The 21,995-nt window shown below is 37.2% G+C and overlaps 1 pseudogene; it reads left to right on the forward strand.

Moving 5' to 3' along the window:
- The first annotated feature begins 10,450 nt into the window (after positions 1–10,450).
- Positions 10,451–10,832, forward strand: LOC118841084 (annotated as a pseudogene).
- Positions 10,833–21,995: the final 11,163 nt, after the last annotated feature.

The raw sequence follows: 21,995 nt of genomic DNA on the forward strand, positions 1-21,995 counted from the left end.
AGAAGTATTTCAGAGATAAATAGGAGGGGCAAAACAATGAAATAGCAGTGGTGTGAAAGTCAAAGGGGCCAGACAATGTTTATTAAAACTAGGCACAGCATTTCAAATCTTGCACATCAATGAGATATAGCCCTCTCTAGAAATAAAGGGTTGTTCTAATCAAAAGATATGTGACCTATTATGATTGCTGTCTGGTCAAGTAGTCTCCTGGATGTGTACCTGGGAGGAAGGATAGAGATTGCGATGATTGCAAACCAACTCAATCGATTAGATCACTAGCTATTAAGTGACAGTCAGATGAGCAGAGAGAAGTAATTATTTCATTTAAACCATCTGGGAAGTACTGGCACCTTTATTATTATTCAATGTGTCATCATCTCTCTTCTTCCAATAAACTCCAAAACAAGGATCAGGCACATGAATATAGTCAAACCACAGGAAAGATAGCAGGAAATGAATGACAACTTGTCTCCAAAAAGCAAAATGAAGGATTTCTTTTATTTTAAATCATGGCATGAATCTAACAGATTCTCACAGATAAGACCTTTCCTAGACCTAACTGAAATAAAAATCACCCTTCAGAAACATTTAATTTCCATCTCTCTACTCATGTTTATTCCCCAAATCCTAGAGAAAATAATCAGTACGTGCCACATGCATTTGTTGCCACTTCTGCCTCAACCCCTTGCAATTCATCTTTGGTTTTTGCCACTTGACTGAAACCACTCTTCTCCAAGGTCAGTAATAATTTCCTTCTCAGAAACACCAAATATCTTGTTTTTTTCTGCTTTTTATTTCCTTTCTCTCTGTGTAGCAATTCTCCCAGTTTATATCTTCACCTCGCTGATGTAGAGGCTTCTTTGACTTGACATTCTTGATTTTTCTCCTATTTGTGACATCTCTTTTTTATATCTCCTTTGCTGAAAAATCCCCCGGCTCTTTCCTCTAAATTGTGGGTGATACCCAAATTTCTGTCCTATTCATTTTTCCCTTTCTACAATCTTTCATCATGATCTCTGGGAGCTTGAGGTATCACCTCTGTGGAGGTAATTCCCAAATCAACATCTAACTGTTACCCTAAACAGCAGTAATGCTGCTACTTATTAGATGTAATACCTTGGGCAATCCTCATCTCTTATCTTTGCCTCAATTTTTCACCTATAAAATATGGAAGTTGGAGTAAATAATTCCTAAACTCTCTTCTAGTTGCACCAGGGAAAGGTCTAGTCACATCCTTGTTTTCCACTCTCCTGATGTTTTCTTTGACCACCACCTTCCCAGAAAAAAGTGATTTTCCCTGCTTTAATTTTTTTCTACCATTTGACTGATACTTTTCTCACATTGGGAACTTTTTAGTTTACTTGTCATTTCTCCCAATTAGATTATAAGCTCTTTGAGAATAAGATCACAGTGCTTTTTGTAGCCTTGGTTAGAACCTAGAACAATGTCTCACACACAGAAGAGACTCTTAATAAATGTGTATGGAATTGAATTTATTGAATAAGAAAATATAAAGGGAGATCTCAAAATTCCAAAATAATTTAAATATTTTAAAATATTCTCTGAGACAGGAGTAGGCAACCTGTTTCAATGTGGTCCCTGAGGTAAATTTCAGTGACCCTTACCTTATCATCCTCCTAATATTCCCTCCACTTCAATCACACATTTCTACGCCATTTTGTTTCCCAAGCATTACTGTGTTTGTATGGGTGTTTCCTCACAAAAGCCCTCTGAGAGATGTATTACAGATATTTTTATCTCTATTTTACAAGTGAAAAAAATGTAGGCTCCAAGTTTAATGTATTGCCCAGGATAACACAATTCACAAGTATTATAACCTAAATTTGAACCCAGGTCTTCTCATTCCAAAATCAGTGCTCTTTGTACTAAGACATTCTTTTCTCAACTTTTTTTTAATCTCTTCCTGATCTCTTCTGACTCTTTTGTTCTTTTAGGTTACAACCTACTTATTCCTTCTTCTCTTGGCTAAGCTATATTTCAAGTCATGGCTTCCTACTGATAGGATCAACAATTCTCTAACACATGCACAGTAGGATGTTCCTGAGCTCAAACCCAGGCTACATTTCTTCAAGGTACAACTCATAAAGACTGATCATCTATGCTGCAATTGGATTATCAAAAGAATTATATGTGCTTTACATTATAATTTGCTACATATTTAATTTAATTCAGCAAGTAGTTACTGAATATCAGAATCTGGTCATATTGTTTATTGGCTCAAAAACATTAAGTGACTTCCTCTTCCTTCCAGAGTGAAGTTTAAGCTCCTTTGCTATTCGAAGCTCCTCATGAACTGGTATCATCTTACCATTCTGAGCTTATCCTATATTACTTCAATGCATTTGTTCTATACTCTAACCAAAATGAACTCATACAATTATCCCAATGAACATATTCTGAGGTATCCTGCCTATCTGGCTTACTTCTCCACGTGCCTGTAATGCCCTTGCTTCATACATTGAATTCTTTGTTATCTTTTAAAACCCAACTCAAAATCCATTTTGCCTGATGCACCTGATAGAGACCAATATCCCCCTCAGACTTTAGGTTGTATGGTGTGTTTGTTTGTATGTTTGTGTTTCTCTCACTGTAACAATTTACCCAGTTTATTCATGTGTGTGTGTGTATGTACACACGTGTATTTCACTTATTATGCAATATTGTTTATGAAACATGCTTGTGCTAAAATCTTATTCCTCTTACAGTTAATACACACTAAGAAGACATGAATCATATCCTATACATACATTATATCTCCCTTCAGACTAGCCTTATGCTTTTCAAGGTAAATACTTAATAAATGTTGACTGTTGCCAACTATGTCCTCAGAACAAGGTTACTATAGATGTGAGTACAAATTTAGATCATCAGGTTCTTTTCTTTGGAGAAATCATAATGTATGTTAATTTTTATTTACTGAAGCCATATAGAAAAGCCCATTAAAATAGAAGGACTAAGTATACCAATTTCTGCAAAAAAAATTATAACTTTACTTTGAAATGAAAATTTTTATTTTATCCCTATTTTTAGTATTATGGATTAAAAATAAACACTGAATCAATTGATATGCATTGATGAAATACCCTTAAGTTGTTCCTTTTAGTGACAATTCTAGAAAATTCTAGTTCTTAGGATGATTGATAACAGTTTATTAGAGATAATAGTGTGATACTCTTGTTATCTTTACCATTCTCAATCACAATTGTAAAATACAGTAAATTTCTACTGTATAATCTAAGGAGACTAGAAATCTATAGTACTTTCATCAAAGATTTTAAGTACTAGGGAGAGAATACTACTTAAATTACTCCTAGGAAGTCATTTACCCAATGTTAAAATTTGGCTTAATATGCTATGTATCTTTATATTGGAATCTGTTTGTATTTAGTGCTTTCTTGAGACATATTTGTACAAAATATTTTTTTTTCTTCCCAAACTAGTTATGTATCTATGGATACTGTAAGTATCTAGAAACTTTAGGCACCTGTATCAACAATCCAGCTAGCAACTTCTTTGGGCGTATAAGATCCACCAACAACCAGCACTCAGAAAGCTGCCAACATAAGTCCTTTTGATCTGCTTTACTTAAGGAAAGCAACATTAAGGTGTTAACAATCTTACTTTAATCCAGCATACAAATAACATCCACCTAGTTCAGTGGAAACAGCCAGCACCCTGAATTACAGACCAAATACAATTTGTAGTTAACATCTGAGTGTTCAGCCAGAAAGCTCACTACAATGGCTGGCCCAGAGTCATGTGCCACTGTTGCTGTGGCTAAGAGCTCCAAGAGAGAATGCTAACCTCTGTGCTTATATATCCTGTTCAGGGCCCCAAGGGGCCCGGCCTCACCCAGGCTAGTTGTGGAAAAAGTTCCCCACCCCCAATATCCCATCAGATACAAATCAATGACTCCCAATTGTCTCAGTGCTGAGAAATACAAAAACATACCACTTTATCTGCCCCGCTTAAACAAAGGCCAAAATCATTAAAGGTCAACAACGAAAAGTCCCACCTTAATTACTGTTACAGCACCATTTAACCTGATGTTGATGAATTATTCTTCAAGAGAACCTAGACTCCCTCCAATGGCTTATGTGACATTCTATCCATTACTCCTCATGCTGCATATCTCCTGCTTATTCCCCTCCCTAACTTCCTCACCATAAATTGTCTACCAGGGCTCTGCAACTTCTTCTTAATTTTCTTGTTATCTCTTCACTACCAATGTGTGTCAAGAATAACTTACTTTCCTCATCCTATATTTCAATTTTTGAGTCATTTCATGAATATAATTCATTGTTCCTAATTTACAGTGATATACTCTACTGGCCCAAATCTGGCCTCAGAGTTGAAAATTGAGGAGATGATGTTTAGAAAGCAGAGTCAAGATGGCAGAGGGCAACATACCCATCTGAATTCTCCCAATATTTTCTTCTAAACAACTTTAAAATATTGCCTCAAATCAAATATTGGAGTGGCAGAGTCAACATAAGGTCTTTGAGACAATTTTCCAGCCTCGAACAACCTAAGAAATTAGTAAGAGAGATCTATGACTCTGGGATGAGGGCAGCCCAAAACACAAGCAGAAACAGCACCAGCTATGGGTTAGGAAGGTGGCCACATCCACAAGAGCTTCAGTAGCAACAGCTTTGGGAGTTCTTAGCTCAATTGTAACATAAAATCTAAGGCCAATGAATTGAAAAATGAGCAAAAACAACCAAAAAAAATAAACATTGAAAGCTTCTACAGTGGCAGGAAATACCAAGATATAAAGTCAAAAGAAAAAATGTGAAAACAACTACAAGTAGAGCCTCAAGGAAAAAATCTAGTTGTTAAAAATTCAATAAGAATTTTTGGAAGAATTAAGAGATGAGTGGTACAGGAAAAAATGGGGAAATAAATGAAAATGATGCAAGAAATTTATGAAAAGAAAATTAGTAGCTTGGTTAAAAAAGAACAAAAATTCAGATGAATGGAACTCCTTACAAATCAGAATATGTCAAATGGAAAAAGAGATATAAAAACTCACCAATGAAAATAATTCCTTAAAAATTATAATTGAGGGGGATTCTGGGAAGTTAGTGGAATGGATCAGAAAATTCCAAGCTCTCCAAATTTCCTCCACAAATAAGGCAAAATAGCACTTCGGGGTGAATGTAGAATGACAAAAATAAACAAGAGTTGGGACAGGGCAGGGGTCCTCTTCAGACATCTTAAAGAGACCCTAGGAAAGACCCCAGGGACAGAGATTTGGCCTGGGTCAAATGCAAACACTTCCAAGCTATCTCCACTGAAACAACAAATAACAAGTCCTGGGTGCAGGTAGGTTGGGAGGTAGCCTGAGCCTGAGCCACAGGAATTCTCACTTCACAGACAGTGTGGGGGTCAGACATCTTAGTTGGGAAGATTGAAGGATCCTCTGCTGCTGAGGTAAGCAAGGCCCAGCTATGCTGCTGAGATGTGGTCCCAATCTGAGACTGAAGGTGAGAAGGAACAAGCACATGTCCAATGAGTGCAGAAGAAGTGGGTTGGGGATGTTGCTGGCTGTGGGCACTTAGTAAAAATGAGCAATCAAAGGAGAAAGAACCCAATTGTAGATGGCTACCATGGGGACAAAGAAGACCTGAGTTTGCTTTCAGAGGAGAATCCTGATGCAAAAAAGCTACTCCTACCCCCAAAGAGTAATGCCAAATGATTACAAGTCAAAAAAAGAATCCTTGGAAGAATTTAAAAAGCACTTGAAAAGTTAAAGAAGAGATTTTGAGGAAAAATTGTTAAAAAAGAATAGGAACAACCCAAGAAAACCAAGAAAATTATGAAAAGAAAATCAACCAACTGGAAAAAGAGATCCAAAATCTCAAGGAAGGAAACAACACCTTGAAAACTAGAACTGGGCGAGGGAAAATGAATGATGTTAAATGATACCAAGAAATAACAAAACAAAGTAAAAAGAATGAAAAATAGAAGAGAATGTGAAACATCTCATAGGAAAATCATCTGATCTAGAGAACAGATCAAGAAAAGTAAACACAAGAATTATTGGACTAGCTGGCAGTTACCATTAAAAATAAAGAATCTTTATACAGTATTACAAGAAACAATCCTGAACAACAACAGTAAAAAATGAACATTCAATGAACTGACAAACTTTCAGATTTTTGTAAAAAAAATAGATTAGAAATAATAGAAAATTTGACATATAAGATCCAAGAGAAATATAAGGTAAACATCAAAGACCAAGGGATTCAATAAGGACAAAATGTTTACTTTTTATATGTGAAAATCTAAACTATATTCTTAAGACTGTGATTATTAATTGGGAAGTGTGAAAGAAAGAATGGGGTTTAGCTGAGTATAATGTAGTGATTCTAAAAAGAAAAATTGGGTAGGAAAAGATAAAAAAGAGCAATTATAGCGGGGCAGAGCCAACATGGCTGCGTGACAACGTGGACTCTCTTGAACTCTCCCCCAAATCACTACAAACACCTGTAAAATATGATTGTAAACAAATTCTAGAGCTACAGAACCCATGAAATGACAGAGTGAAGCAAGTGTCCAGCCCAAGATGGCCTGGATGATGGTGAGGAAGGGTCTATCGCACCTTGCTGGGAGTAGTGCACAGCCCAGCCTGAGTCACACTGGGACAGACCAAGCCACAGAAGACTGGGCAGAGCAGGCCTCAGGGCACTGAATCACTAGCTCCTGTAGCAGCTTCCAGCCTTCTTGGTAATTTGATTTTCTTCTTTCTTTTTTTAAATCAAATTGACCAAAGGTTTATCAATTTTATTGGTTATTTCATAAAACCATCTCTTGATTTTATTTATAAATTTAATTGTTTTCTTGATTTCAATTTTATTAATCTCTCCTTTGATTTTCAATATTTCTAATTTGGTATTTAATTGAGGATTTTCAATTTGTTTTTTTTTCTAGCTTTTTCAGTTGTGTGCCCAATCCATTGATCTCTTTTTTCTCTATTTTATTCATGTAAGCATATAGTGATATAAAACTTCCCTAAGAACTACTTTTGCTGCATACCATATGTTTTGGTATGTAGCTTGTTTACCCTCCATGTACCCCCCTGTTTCGAATGTGTTTCTTGTAAATAGCCCTTTGTAGGATTATGGTTTTTAATCCATTCTGCTATCCACTTTCATTTAATGGGAGAGTTCATCCCGTTCACATTTACAGTTATGCTTACTATCTGTTTCTTTTTTCCATCCTATTTCCCCCCATTTATGCTTTTGTTTCTCCTTTTCCCCTTCCACTCCTAAAAAGTGTTTTGCTTTTGACTGCCACCTTCAACCTGCCACCTCCCAGTTGATTCCCCTCCATTATCTTAGGCTTTTTCCCTTGCTACTTCTTCCCCCCCTTCTGACCACTCCCCCTTTCCTTTCCCTTTTTACCTCCTACTGCCTGCAGGACAAGTTAGATTCCTATACTTACAGGGTATGTTATTCCCTTCTTGATACAAATCTGATGAAAGTAATGCCCAAATACTGCTCTTCTCCCTCCTTTTTTTTCCCTCTTCCATAATATGTTTTTGTGCCTCTTGATGTGATGTAATTTACCCTTTTCTACTACCTCCTTACCTCTTTTCCCAGAACCATCCCTTTATATCCCTTATGTTTTTGTCAGTATGTCAGTTGTTTTATACTGACACCCTCAATCTATGTATATCTTTTTCAATTGTTGTAGCTACTGTACTATTCTCGAGGTTAACATATATGTATATGTATACATACATATATGTATATATCATATATAAAAATATAATCCTGTATAAGGATGTAAACAATTTGCCATTATTGATTAACAAGGTTTTTTTCCCCTGTTTACCTTTTTATGTCTCTCTTGAGTTTTGTATTTGAAGATCAAATTTTCCATTGAGCTATGGCTTTTTCATCAAGGTCTGGAATTCCCTTATTTCGTTGAATGTCCAACTCCTTGACTGGAAAATTATGCTCAGTTTTGCTTGGTAGTTGATCCTTGGTTGTACTCCAAGCTCTTTTGCCTTTTTGAATATCATATTCCAGTTTCTGCTGTCTTTTAATGTAGAAGCTGCAACATCCTGCGTGATCCTGACTGAAATTCCGCTAAGTTTGAAATGTTTCTTTCGGGCTGCTTGCAGTATTTTCTCCTTTACCTGATAATTCTGGAATCTGGCTGCCATATTCCTTGGAGTTTTCAATTTGGGGTCTCTTTCAGGGATTGATTGGTGGCTTCTTTCGATTACGATTTTACCCTCTATGTGTAGGACTTTGGAGCAATCATCCTTGGTGATTTCTTGGAAGATACCGTCCAGGCTCTTATTTTCTTCATGGTTTTCTGTAAGTCCAATTATTCTTAGATTGTCTCTCCTGAATCTATTTTCCAGGTCAGTTGTTTTTCCAATCAGATATTTTACCTTTCCTTTGTTTTTTCATTCTTTAGATTTTGTTTGACTGACTCTTTATGCCTCATAAAATCATTAGCTTCTCCTTACCCAATTCTAATTTTTAATGAATTGTCATCTTCATTTAACTTCTGAGCCTTCTTTTCCATTTGGGAGATTTTACTTTTCAGGGCATCATTCTCTCTAATTAGATTCTGAATCTCCTTAGCCATTTCACCAATTTTACTTTCTAAAGATTTGTTTTCATCAGTGATTTCTTTTTTCATTTTTTCTTTTACCTCTCTAATTTGTTTTTAAAATCCTCCTTGGTCTCTTTCAGGGATGTTTTTTGAGCTTGAGACAAGTTCACATTCCCTTTTGGGGTTTCAGATGTGGGTATAGGGTCAATGTTGTCTGTATTTTGATCTTCCCTGTCTCCATAAAACACATCAATAGTCCTCAGGTTTCGGGACTGTTTCTTTGTATTGGTTATCTTTTTCCTGGCTTTAAAGTGTATTTCTGCTTCTGGGGCTCAGGGGCCTCTGTCCTGAGCTTCTTGTGCTGGAAACTGTGGGCCTAGTTACTCTCTTTATGTGTTATAGCTTCTGGTTTCATGAAGTGTGGGGGAGGGGTGGTCTGGTTGTTTCCCCTAGGGCTGTGCTACAGCATGGGTGGTCTCAGCAGTATGTGCTGGTGTCTGCCACTTCTCCTGGCTGTTCAAAGGCACCTCTGGGTTCCTGGTGTTGACCCTTGTTGGCTCCAACCTCCTGGTTCTCAGGAACTCCTACTGTTCGGCTACTGAAGCCCCACTTCTGGCTTCTCTATTTCAGGATTTCTCCCAAGGAAGTATTATCTGGTTGAGGAAGGGAGGGATGAGAGCCATTTTACCTAGTTATCATGGCTCCTGGATGTTCAAGAAGGCAAGTTTCAGACCTTTAGACTGTGGGCTGGAAGACTCAGGAGTAATTGCTCTCATGGCCTCAGGCACTGTGCTGCTGCCTCTTGTAGCTCTGACAAACTCCAGTCCTGGGCTGAGATGCCTGATGATCATCACCAGTTTTGCGTGCCCTGTGTTCTCCCAGGTTGAGTTCCGCAGCTGTTCCACCTTGGTGTGGTCTTGTACAGTTTCGTGAGCTGGGTGGTCTCCCAGCCTATAGACCCTGTGGACTCTTCTGGCTTGGAAATTTGCCCCACTCAGTTTACTAGGGGCTTCTAACTCTCTCAGATCTGCTCAGATTCACGTTTTAGAGGTATCTGACAGAATTTGTGAGAAAGCTCTGGTAAGATGCTGCTTTCACATGGCCATCTTTGCTCCACCCACTAGTACAGGTTTTCTATTGTTTTCTTTCTAAAGCCTTGAATCTACATACAATCTGTCCTTGGCTCTCAATACAAGCATTGCTGAAAACTCTTATAGGCATATTTCTGGGATGCTAATGGGAAGATATGAAGTCTTCTGGAGTTCTAAAGTTAACAAGTTCATCAGTCATTCAATTAGAATTTAAAAGATAAGAAAGAGAACTGGGACTCTGCTCCTCCATTCTCCCAATCGATTTCTTCTCAGAGGGAAATGAAGCATTCTGTCCTCTCCACTTTCTTAAATTTCTTTGGTTCTAAACTAGAACATCAGTTTTACACTGGACTCAAAGGACATCATAAAGTCCCTTACTAAAACCAAACATACGTCTTTCTTAACACATTATAGTTTGCTCAATTTCTATCAAGGAACTTTTGCACTTGTCTAAAGTCTTTGATTAATTGATTGAAACCTATTGTCATATGCCATATAAGATATGTTGTCTCTTGATAAATGTACCAGGGTTAAATAGGGCAGGGGTGATATTTGATATCATCCTTGTACAAGTTTGTACTTCTTATGGCCTGGTGGAGAGAGAGCAGGCCTCAGAATCAGGGAGACATAGGTTCAAGTTCCAACTCTGACCCATATAGGTTGTGTGACCCTGAGCAAATCATATTTTTCAGGACCTCAAATATTTCTTTAAGAGTCTTCATTAGCTCCCCGTGGGCTCCAAGAACTGTGAGTTGCAGGTAAAAATGGCAAAAAGCTTATGGAGCAAGTGGAAAAGGAAGATGCAGGCAGAAAAGAGAAAGAAGAATGCACCGAAGGAAATTAGTCACCTAAAAAGTATACTTAAAATAGATGATGATGTTTTAATGGAAGAGGTAAAAGACATAGCAACTGTGGTAGCACCTGGAAAAATCAAAGAGAAAACAGATTCTGCGGGGAAAGATCAAGAGGGTGAATCAAAAATGGATCTTAAAAGATCTTAAAAGAAACAAAAAGAGTCTTTTAGATGAACATGGACAGTACCCAGTGTGCATGCACCCAAGGCAAAGGAAAAAACTAAAGGCAAAACAGGGAAAAGGGAAAAATAAAGTAAAGGCGGCAAAAGCAGCAAAGGGTCTGGCATGGTAGAGTCTTAAAGGCCCGGAAAAGTATCACATGGACATGTTTGTTCAGAATATGTACTTTGATTGAATGAAAATCATTTGTTCCCATATTTTGCCTTCTCAAGTTACTTCAGCTGAAACACGAAATATCTATCTTCCACACTTCATTTGGTTCTTCACTATATTTTTTTCTTTTTTAAAGAAAAGTTTTATTGATGTGTCTTTACATTACAAACAATTTGATTACACCACCTCCACCCCAATGAGAAGTCTCTTGAACAAAGTAAAACAAATAAGCAAAAATAATAATATTGTAATTCATCTGAAAGTACATGAGGCCATTCCACATCCCCAATCTTTTTATAATATATATATGTATATGTATGTATGTATGTATGTATATATATATATATATATATATATATATATATATATATATATATATATATATATATATATATAAACAGAAATCTATTTTCTCTGTCTGCCACCTCCCACTTGTGAGGGAGATGAACTAGATGACCTCTGAGGTGCCTTCCAGGTCTAGATCAAAGATTCTATGATCTTTTTTTATTTTTTTGGATTCTTTAGATATTCATTTTTTTAATTTAATTTATTTATTTAACATATTTAGTTTTCAGTATTGATTTTCACAAGAGTTTGAATTACAAATTTTCTCCCCATTTCTACCCTCCGCCCACTCCAAGATGGCGTATATTCTGGTTGCCCTGTTCCCCAGTCAGCCCTCCCTTCTGTCACCCCATTCCCCTCCCATCCCCTTTTCCCTTCCCCTCTTGTAGGGCAAGCTAAATTTCTACTCCCCATTTCCTGTGTATCTTATTTTCTAGTTGCATGCAAAAAACTTTTTTTTTGTTTTTGAACATCTGTTTTTAAAAACTTTGAGTTCCAAAATCTCCCCCCTCCACCCTTCCCACCCACCCTCCCCATGAAGTCAAGCAATTCAACATAGGCCACATGTGTATCATTATGTAACCCTTCCACAATACTCATGTTGTGAATTTTCTCCCTTGACCCTGTCCCCTTTTGAAAGTGTTTGTTTTTGATTACCTCCACCCCATCTGCCCTCCCCTTCATCATCTGCCCCTTTTTTATCTTCTTCCCTCTTCTTTCCTGTGGGGTAAGATACCCAATTGGGTATGTAGGGTATTCTCTCCTCAGGCCCACTCTGATGAGAGCAAGATTCACTCATTCTCCCCTCACCTGCCCTCTTCCCTCCTCCCACAGAACTGCTTCCTCTTGCCACCTTTATGCGAGATAATCCACCCCATTCTATCTCTCCCTATCTCCCTCTCTCAGTATGTTGCTCTTATCCCTTAATTTCTTTTTTATTTCTTTTAGATATCTTCCCTTCATCTTCAACTCACCCTGTGTCTGCTCTCTCTCTTTTACATATATACATATATATATATATATACACACACACATATATATACATACATACACATATATACATATACACATAGATATATACATACATACACATTCTCTTCTATATATACATAAACACACACACACACACACACACACACACACACACACACACACACACATATATATATATATATATATATATATATATATATATATATATATATATATATATATGCATATTCTCTTCATCTACCCTAATACTGAGGTCTCATGAATCATACACATCATCTTTCCATGTAGGAATGTAAACAAAACAGTTCCACTTTAGTAAGTCCCTTGCAATTTCCATTTCTTGATTACCTTTTCATGCTTCTGTTGTTTCTTGTGTTTGAAAGTCAAATTTTCTATTCAGTTCTGGTCTTTTCACTGAGAAAGCTTGAAAGTCCTCTATTTTATTGAAAATCCATATTTTGCCTTGGAACATGATACTCAGTTTTGCTGGGTAGGTGATTCTAGGTTTTAATCCTAGCTCCATTGACCTCCGGAATATCGCATTCCAAGCCCTTCGATCTCTTAATGTAGAAGCTGCCAGATCTTGGGTTATTCTGATTGGGTTTCCACAATACTCAAATTGTTTCTTTCTGGCTGCTTGCAGTATTTTCTCCTTGATCTGGGAGCTCTGGAATTTGGTGACAATATTCCTGGGAGATTTCTTTTTGGGATCTATTTGAGGAGGCGATCGATGGATTCTTTCAATTTCTATTTTGCCCTGTGGCTCTAGAATATCAGGGCAGTTCTCCTTGATAATTTCTTGAAAGATGGTATCTAGGCTCTTTTTTTGATCATGGCTTTCAGGTAGTCCAATAATTTTTAAATTATCTCTCCGCAATCTATTTTCCAGGTCAGTGGTTTTTCCAAGGAATTATTTCACATTGTCTTCCATTTTTTCATTCCTTTGGATCTATTTTATAATATCTTGATTTCTCATAAAGTCGCTAGCTTCCACTTGCTCCAATCTCATTTTTAAGGTAGTATTTTCTTCAGTGGTCTTTTGGACCTCCTTTTCCATTTGGCTAATTCTGCCTTTCAAGGCATTCTTCTCCTCATTGGCTTTTTGGAGCTCTTTTGCCATTTGAGTTAGTCTGTTTTTTAAGGTGTTGTTTTCTTCAGTGTATTTTTCAGTATTTTTTTGGATCTCCTTTAGCAAGTCATTGACTTGTTTTTCATGGTTTTCTCGCATCCTTCTCATTTCTCTTCCCAATTTTTCCTCTACTTCTCTAACTTGCTTTTCCAAATCCTTTTTGAGCTCTTCCATGGCCTGGGACCAGTTCATGTTTTTCTTGGAGTCTGTTGGTGTAGGCTCTTGCACTTTATTGACTTCTTTAGGCTGTATGTTTTGGTCTTCTTTGTCAGCAAAGAAAGAATGCAAAGTCTGAGACTGAATCTCGGTGCGTTTTTGCTGCCTGGCCATAGTCCCAGGCAAGTAACTTGACCTTTTTCCCACTAACCTTCTCCACTGTCTTTTGTGTTTGTGGGTTGAGAAGTCTGGTAACTGCTGCAGCTCACTGATTCAGTGTGCTAGGGCACTTTCCGCCCAGTTTCTGGTCTGGTTGATCCGCGCAGCTCATGCTGGGCTTGGCTGGGCTCGGCTCTCCATGGCTCCCCTCTGCTCCCAGCTCTGTGTGGGATAGACCTCACCCAGAGACTATCAAGGCTGCCCTGGGCTGGAGCCCTGCTCCCCTCTGCTGTTTTGTGGGTTCTGCCATTCTAGAATTGGTTCAGAGCCATTTTTTATAGGTTTTTGGAGGGACTCAGCAGGGAGGTCATGCTAGTCCCTGCTTTCCAGCTTCCATCTTGGCTCTGCCCCCTGGTTCTTCACTATCAAACATCCTTTTTGTTTTATCAGCGTTAGCTGCACCAAACCTTTGTCTGACTGTGTTAGTGATTTATCTGATGCAGCAGTTTTCAGCAATGCACTGTGTAATCATTACATGTTCTTGTACTTTTAGCAAATATATTTGATAAAGATACAACATAGTCTGTTACCAAATTTAAGATAGCTTCACTCTTTAAAAAAAAGTGTCATATTTTTATAATTTCTTAGACATAAGTGTGGTTTATCTAAACAGAACTTGTGCTCCTACAGTTTTTTTTTTTGCTCTACAAGGAAAAATAAAAATATGCTGTGCTTAAAGAGTTTTCATTAGTAGTAGAATAATTGATGATCTGTATCCTTTAAGGAATTTTCATATGGGGAGTTCCATGCCAATGAAATCAAAGGCTTATTCCAAAATTATGTTTTTTGAAAGTAAATTTTTGGGGTGAAAATCCAAATTTCTCATTTGGAGAATGAGTAAATCTAGGTCCTGGGTGAATAAATGATTTTTTGCCAGTCACACAAGTTAATTGATTAAATTGGACAACATTTGGATTACTAGGACTCCTACTCTACATACATACTCCAAAACAATAGTGGATTGAATTTGGCAATGTAGATGAAATCTTAGCATTCCTGTCAACTCAAGGCATGATCCTAGAGAAATAGATTGTATGTTAATCTCTTTGGTTAGATTTTATCTCACTACATCTGTTAAAAGAAACATTGCAGTGACAATACACATTGTTATGTGTAGATTTTATGGTGCCACACCATCACTTGGTATATATTAAGCCAAAGGATGCTGAAAGGAAATGATGGGAAGAGTGATAGAATTGGATCCAGGAGAACTGAGTTCAATTGATCTTTACCCTTAGTGATGCTAAGAAGATTGGAAGTCACATAGACATATAAAATTCACAAAGTACTTCATTAGGGAGAAATTGGAGAAAGAAGAATGAGACCAAAACTAAAGCCTGGGACCTTGCTGCTCCTCTACACTAACTGATTTCTTAGAAAAGTATCAAGGAGAGACTGCTGCCCTAAGGGAGGCAACAAGGTGGCATCTGAAGTTTCGAATAGGTAAAAGGAAAAAGAGACAGGCAAATGAACATAATTTCATTGTCCTCAATGCTAATTGTATTTTTTTTCACTTAATACCCTGTCACAGGGTACAGCTGAAGGCATAAGCCTGATAATTGCCAGTAAAAAGCATCAGAGAAAACACATGTATTTCTGAGAAAAAATAGTGAAGCCCAGATAAATTATACATTGATAAAAAAAATCGAGGGAATGAACATGAATCACAGGAATTTCTGATAGGAACGCAAAGCTCAGTCACATATTTTTTAAGGTCTAGGTACCCTGATGTCTCCCAGGTTCCCTCTCATTTCTCATATGGAGCTAAGGAACTGAACCATATAGTCATATGCAGAGCTTCTGGAGCAACTCATCATCACAACTAATAAATGCTGATGTAATTGTGGAAAATTGGCATTGACACAAAGTCATGGACATGTTTCATGGAAACTAAGTACCAGTAGAGATAATAGTCCTTTACCTAGCTCTGAGTTCCTACTCTTTCTATATTCCTTTCCTGTGCTTCAGTTTCCTTTACCCTACAATGTAGGAGGTTGTACTGGATTGCCTTTGAGGTCCCTTTCACTTCTTTATCTTTGATTTTCTGGTTCTAAGAATGTGTTTCTTTTTAACTTACACCACTTACTTTTGGAGAGAATGTAATATTGTTTGAAAAAAAGGAAAAAATGCTTTAAGAATAAAGCAAAGATATGGGGAAAAATCTGAAGAGAAAATTCAATTGATTCAACATTCATGGTTTTCCAAAAGTCAATGTATTCTTAAACTATTAAAACTACAAATATGCACTAGGGCTTTTGAAGGGGAAGTTTGACTCTCTTAGGAGAAAAGTTTTTTTTTTTTTTTTCCCATTCCAACGAAATTTAATTTGGATCAATAGCTGTCACCAAGACAGAGGTGATCTACTAATGATCACAAGAACAATGAATTATAGGACCATACATCTGGAGCTGGAAGGGACTTGAAAAATTATCTAGTCTCTCATGGGAGTGGAACAGAGCAGAGCCCAGCGTGGGCCATGCCCAAACCAACCAGAATGGGAGCCGGGTGGAATAGGCTCTAGTGCCCTAAATCAGTGAGCTGTTTCAGTTACCAGACTTCTCAACCGACAAACACCAGAGACAACAGAGAAGTTTACTGGGAAAAACTGCAGGGATTGAGTGAAAGAGTTCACTGTCGGCCACCACCCTGGGGACCGCAGATGTGGTGCAGCTGGGAGGCTGCTTACAGAGCTACAGCTGCAGTTGCTTCCAGCCCCAGGCCCACTGGTGAGAGGAATTAAGTGGCAGATCAGAGCAAGAGTTCAGAGCCTGCTTAGATCTCAGTCAAACTCCTGGTTGGCGGTTCTTGGAGGAGGAGGAGCACTGGTGTGGCAGAGCTTGCTGTGTAGAAATAGCTCTGAAAACAACAGTACAACACCCCAAGCTTGGGACAAAGTACTCTCTAATCTACAAGCAGTCATACCCCCACGAAAAACTCAAGGGTCAAGGAGTTGGCTGGGAACATGGCCAGACAGCAAAAAAGGACCCAGATTCAGACTCAGACTTTGGAATCTTTCTGTGGTGGCAAAGAAGACCAAAACATATAGACAGAAGAAGTCAACAAAGTCAAAGAGCCTACATCAAAAGCCTCCAAGAAAAACATGAACTGGTCTCAGACCATGGAAGAGCTCAAAAACGATTTGGAAAAACAAGTTAGAGAAGTAGAGGAAAAATTGGGACGAGAAGTGAGAGTAATGCGAGAAAACCATGAAAAACAAGTCAATGATTTGCTAAAGGAGACCCAAAAAGATCCTGAAGAAAATAACACCTTAAAAAATAGACTAACTGAAATGGCAAAAGAGCTCCCAAAATCCAATGAGGAGAAGAATGCCTTGAAAGGCATAATTAGCCAAATGGAAAAGGAGGTCCAAAAGACAACAAAGAAAATACTACCTTAAAATTAGATTGAAGCAAGTAGAAGCTAGTGACTTTATGATAATGCAAGATATTATAAAACAGAACCAAAGGAATAAAAAAAATGGAAGACAATGTGAAATATCTTATTGGGAAAACCACTGACCAGGAAAATTGATCCAGGAGAGATAATTTAAAAATTATTGGACTACCTGAAAGCCATGATCAAAAAAAGAGCCTAGATAGCATTTTCAAGAAATTATCAAAGAGAACTGCCTTGATATTCTAGATATAATGGGGTAAACTATCTCACATAAAAGTGGCAAGAAAAAGCAGTTTGTTGGAAGGGAACAGGCAGCAGGTGAGGGGGAAACAGTGAATCTTGCTCTCATTGGATTTGATTTGAGAAGGGAATAACATACACACTAAATTGGGTATCTTACCCCACAGGAAAGGAGGAGGAAGGAGATAAAAAAGGGAGGATGATAGAAGGGAGGGCAGATAGGCAGAGGAGGTAATCAAAAACAAACACTTTTGAAAAGGGTCAGGGTCAGGGTCAGGGTCAAGGGAGAAAACTGAATAAAGGGGAATAGGAAAGGATGGAGCAAAGTATAGGTAGACTTTCACAACATGAGTATTGTGGAAGGATTTTCCATAATGATACACATGTGGCCTAAGTTGAATTGCTTGCCTTCTTAGGGAGGGTGGGTGGGGAGGCAAGAAGGGACAGAATTTGGAACTCAAAGTTTTAGAAGCAGATGTTAAAAAAAGAGTGTTTACATGCAACTAGGAAATAATATATACAGGCAATGGGGCGTAGAAATCTATCTTGCCCTACAAGAAAGTAAGGGAAAAGGGAATAAGGGGGGAGTGCAGTGACAGAAGGGAAGCCTGACTGGGGAATGGGGCAATCAGAATATGTGCCATCTTGGAGTGCCAGGGATGGATAGAAATGGGGAGAAAATTTGTAATTCAAACTCTTGTGGAAATCAATGATGAAAACTAAAAATATCAAATAAATAAATAACAAAAAAACAGATATTAAAAAAATAAGAATGAGGTGGGATCATATGTTATAATCTGTTCAGGTCATATCAATCAATAATTATAAATTAAGCAGCTACTATGTGCTAGGCACTGTGGTACACTAAAATATTGTTTTCAATTCTGTGTGGCAAATTTCATGAAAGGATTTGATAAAATGAAACTTGACCAGGACCATGTATGCATTTTTCGTGAGTGGACTGGGGGGTGTGCCATATTAATATTGAGTGATGGAACTGAGATACTTTGATAGAAAAAAGATATTACTTAGGCTATGAGAGGCTTCTTCAAGTGATTGAAAGACTGTGCTGTGTAAGAGATATGTAAGCTGGTTATCCTTGCCCCCAGGGGACAAAACTAAGAACAATGAGTAGAAGGTGCAGAAATGAGATTTACACTTAATATAAGGAAAACATTCCTCACTTTCCCAAAACTTCCTAAATCTGGATTTGGCTCCCTCAGAAGGCACTGGTGAATGCCCATGTATTGGGCATTTGTTGCAAGGATTCTTAGATGCTCATTTACTTGTAAGTTAGATTCTACAATATCTGATATCCTTTTAGCTCACAAATGTAGTGATTCCATAAAATCATATAATATCTTTGAACCTCAACCTCTTCATCCATAAATAAGGCTAATAATGCCTATGCTACTCTCAGAGTTGTTATAAGGAAAGTAATCTGTAGTCTTAAACTCTAACATAACTGTGAGCTATTTTTTACTCATAATACTGTTATTCTTCCATGATAGTCAACAACTCTTATTGGGAAACCAAAGATGATCATAATACGATCATAATATGATCATAATACGATCATAAATTACGAAATAAGTAATTGGATTTTCGGCTTCACCAGATAGAATTACAACCACTGCCACCAAATTTGTATAGCACCTTATGATCATTCTACTTACATGATCACATTTGATTTGATGGTTATATAAGGTAGACAGACAAATCTTATTATTCCCATTTTAAACCAGAGGAAACCAAGGCTGATAGACTTGAAATAACTTATCTAAGGTCACAGAGCTATCAAGGGGACAAGCCAAATTTTACCCCTATGTCTTCTAACTCAAAAATACTACTAACTGTAAGTTTTCCCCATCTACACTTTTTTTCATTTTTTTGAGGCAACAGATGCAGGGAGTAGAGTGCTGATCTTAAAGTCAGGGAAACCTGAATTCTAATCTGGCCTCAGACATTTACTATTTGTATAACCCTAGGAACATCACAACTTATGTTTACCTTAGTCTCTCACCTACAAAATGGGAATTATAATAGCATCTACCATAGGGTGGATTTGAGGATCAAATGAAATAACACTTGTAAAAAGCACTTAATATGGTGCTTAAAAAATTATGGAGATTACAGTCATACGTCAGAGATATTGTATATTCAGTTCCAGATGACTGCAATAAAGCAAATATCAAAATAAAATGAGTCACACATTTTTTTGGTTTCCCAGGGCATATTAAAGTTCCATTTACACTGTACAGCAGTCTATTAAGTGTGCAATAATATTATGTCAAAAAAACCAATGTGTATACCTTAATTTAAAAAGGCTAGAGTGACTGCAGCAATTTCTTAAAATAAGACAACAATGAAGTTATCCACATAGAGCAACTGTTCTTTTGCTTGAACACTTAGAGGCCATTGTAGGGTTATCACTTGACCTGATTTCAATATTGTTGTATCTCAGGGAATAGAGAGGCCTGAGTAGAGGGAGAGAGATGAGGGGATGATGTTGATGGAGCAGTCAGAACACACACAACATTTATCAATTAAGTGTGCTTTTTTATATGGTCATGGTTCATAGTGCCCTTAAACAACTACAATAGTCATAACAAAGAAAACATCACAGATCACCATAACAAATATTATGATAGTGGAAAAATTGGGAATATTGTGAGAATTACGAAAATGTGACAGAGATATAATGTAAGCCCATGGTGTTGGAAAAATGGCACCAGTATACTTGCTTTAAGGCAGGGTTGCCACAAACCTTTAATTAGTAAAACAAAATAAAACAAGCAATATCTGCCAAGTGCAATAAAGTGAAGCACAATAAGATGACTTCTGCCTGTATATAAATGGTTGTTCCCTTCCTTCCTTCCTACTCTATCACAGTGGCCCCTTCAAGAAGTGATTTTGATAACCTCCTGGAGTTATTATGAAAGTTAAGAAGAAATGACAGAGGTGAAATCATTTTGAGATCTTTAACACCCTGTTAAAACACGGGTATTGTTGTAATAATTATTATAATTTTAATATTATTATTGTTTTCTTGGTCAAAATTGTCAGGAGAGTCTGCTAGAATGTGTATGTGTGAATAAATGAAGGAATGATTAAAAATGTGTTAGTTGCTTACTATGTGCAAAGCACTGGAGATAAAAACAGAAAAGCAAGGGCGATACTTGCTTTCAGGTTTCTCATATTCTAACAGGGGGAGAATATACATACAGGAGGTTTCAGGTACAAGGGAGATGGAAAAGTCTGTGGTTCTTAAGAGGCAGTAGCAAAGTATATAGTAATCTATCTTCCTTAATGTCATTCCCTTTGATAAAACCATTATCTGTTTCTGATGATTAACCATTTGATTCTCCCAAGAACCTTCCTTTTCCAGATCTTCACTTGCTATAGCTGCTGAGGTAACTGGATTATAGCACCAATAGAAGCAATACCACATCTCATTTATATAAAGGTCACTATCCTGGATAATGATTGTGGGGGCCAGTCTGGTAACAGGTTTGGTGGTCTGGTGGAGGAGTAGAGCTTTTATTCCTTTTGCCATCAAACACCGTAGTCCAGTGACAATATCTCTTGTTGCTCAATATATGGTTTTGATGGCAATCATTTTTGAATTGTATTTCTTATTCATTCGTGGATCTTCTTTCTGCCTGATTTGAATGCAAATTTGCTGTTAAAAGACAATCATGTTAATATCACTTTAAAGTTAAACTTATCCGGGCCTCTGCATTATGTTTGCATAGTACTAATTGGAGCAATTATTTATAACAAGGGTTAATATGTAAGAGCAGAAGTATGTATTTCTCTGTTACAAACCAATTAGTCTTTTTCTTTTCCCTGCTTTGGGCCAAATTTTCTGAATTAGATGTTTTTGGTTGTTAGTGACTCCCATTTTCCCCTTAAAATAATGATAATTTTGAAAAGGATTATACTTGGTACTGAAAGTAGGAACCCACTTTCCACTTTGATGATCAATCATCTTTCCTCTTGGATGACAAAGAATAAGTTAGTTTCCTTAATTGCAATATGTCAACACACCTGAAGTAGAGACTGCATATTGCCTGCCTTCTGCCAGTAATGATCACTGAAATTAAAAGTGGAAAAGGCCCAAACCACGGCTAATCATTTCATCTATCCACCTGCTAAAACAAGCCATTCTAGAGGCCAACTCCGCATTCAGATGATGCCAAAACAACCTGTCAATTCAGTGAAAAATAATCAGCCAAATCAGATGTTTGGAATCATGTAAACAAACATCCAGTTGACTAAAGTAACACAGGCTGAAGTTTTATCTGTGGGATGTGATGAAGTTCAAAGGAAAAGTAAAAACAAAAATCCAATCCAGTGTTGTTTGACCTCCAAATACATGAATGATCTGAATGATCATAATCATACAGACACAATAAGAAGATGATTGCCTAAGGTTAGTGATTTTTAAAAATCTTTTACTCTGTAATTCTAGCCATCCTGAAGTCATAGTCAAGTTCTAGGGTTTTCCCCTATAATGGGCAAAGGACCTTTTAAAAAAGTAGCATGGTTCCCTTTATCAGTGTTTCACGGCTTAACACAATAGAAATTAAAATTAGGAAAAGATTTTCTTAATTAATCTGTACCCTGTTTCCATAATTTATT

This window comes from Trichosurus vulpecula, chromosome 3, assembly GCF_011100635.1.
Source record: "Trichosurus vulpecula isolate mTriVul1 chromosome 3, mTriVul1.pri, whole genome shotgun sequence".
NCBI lineage: Eukaryota > Metazoa > Chordata > Mammalia > Diprotodontia > Phalangeridae > Trichosurus > Trichosurus vulpecula.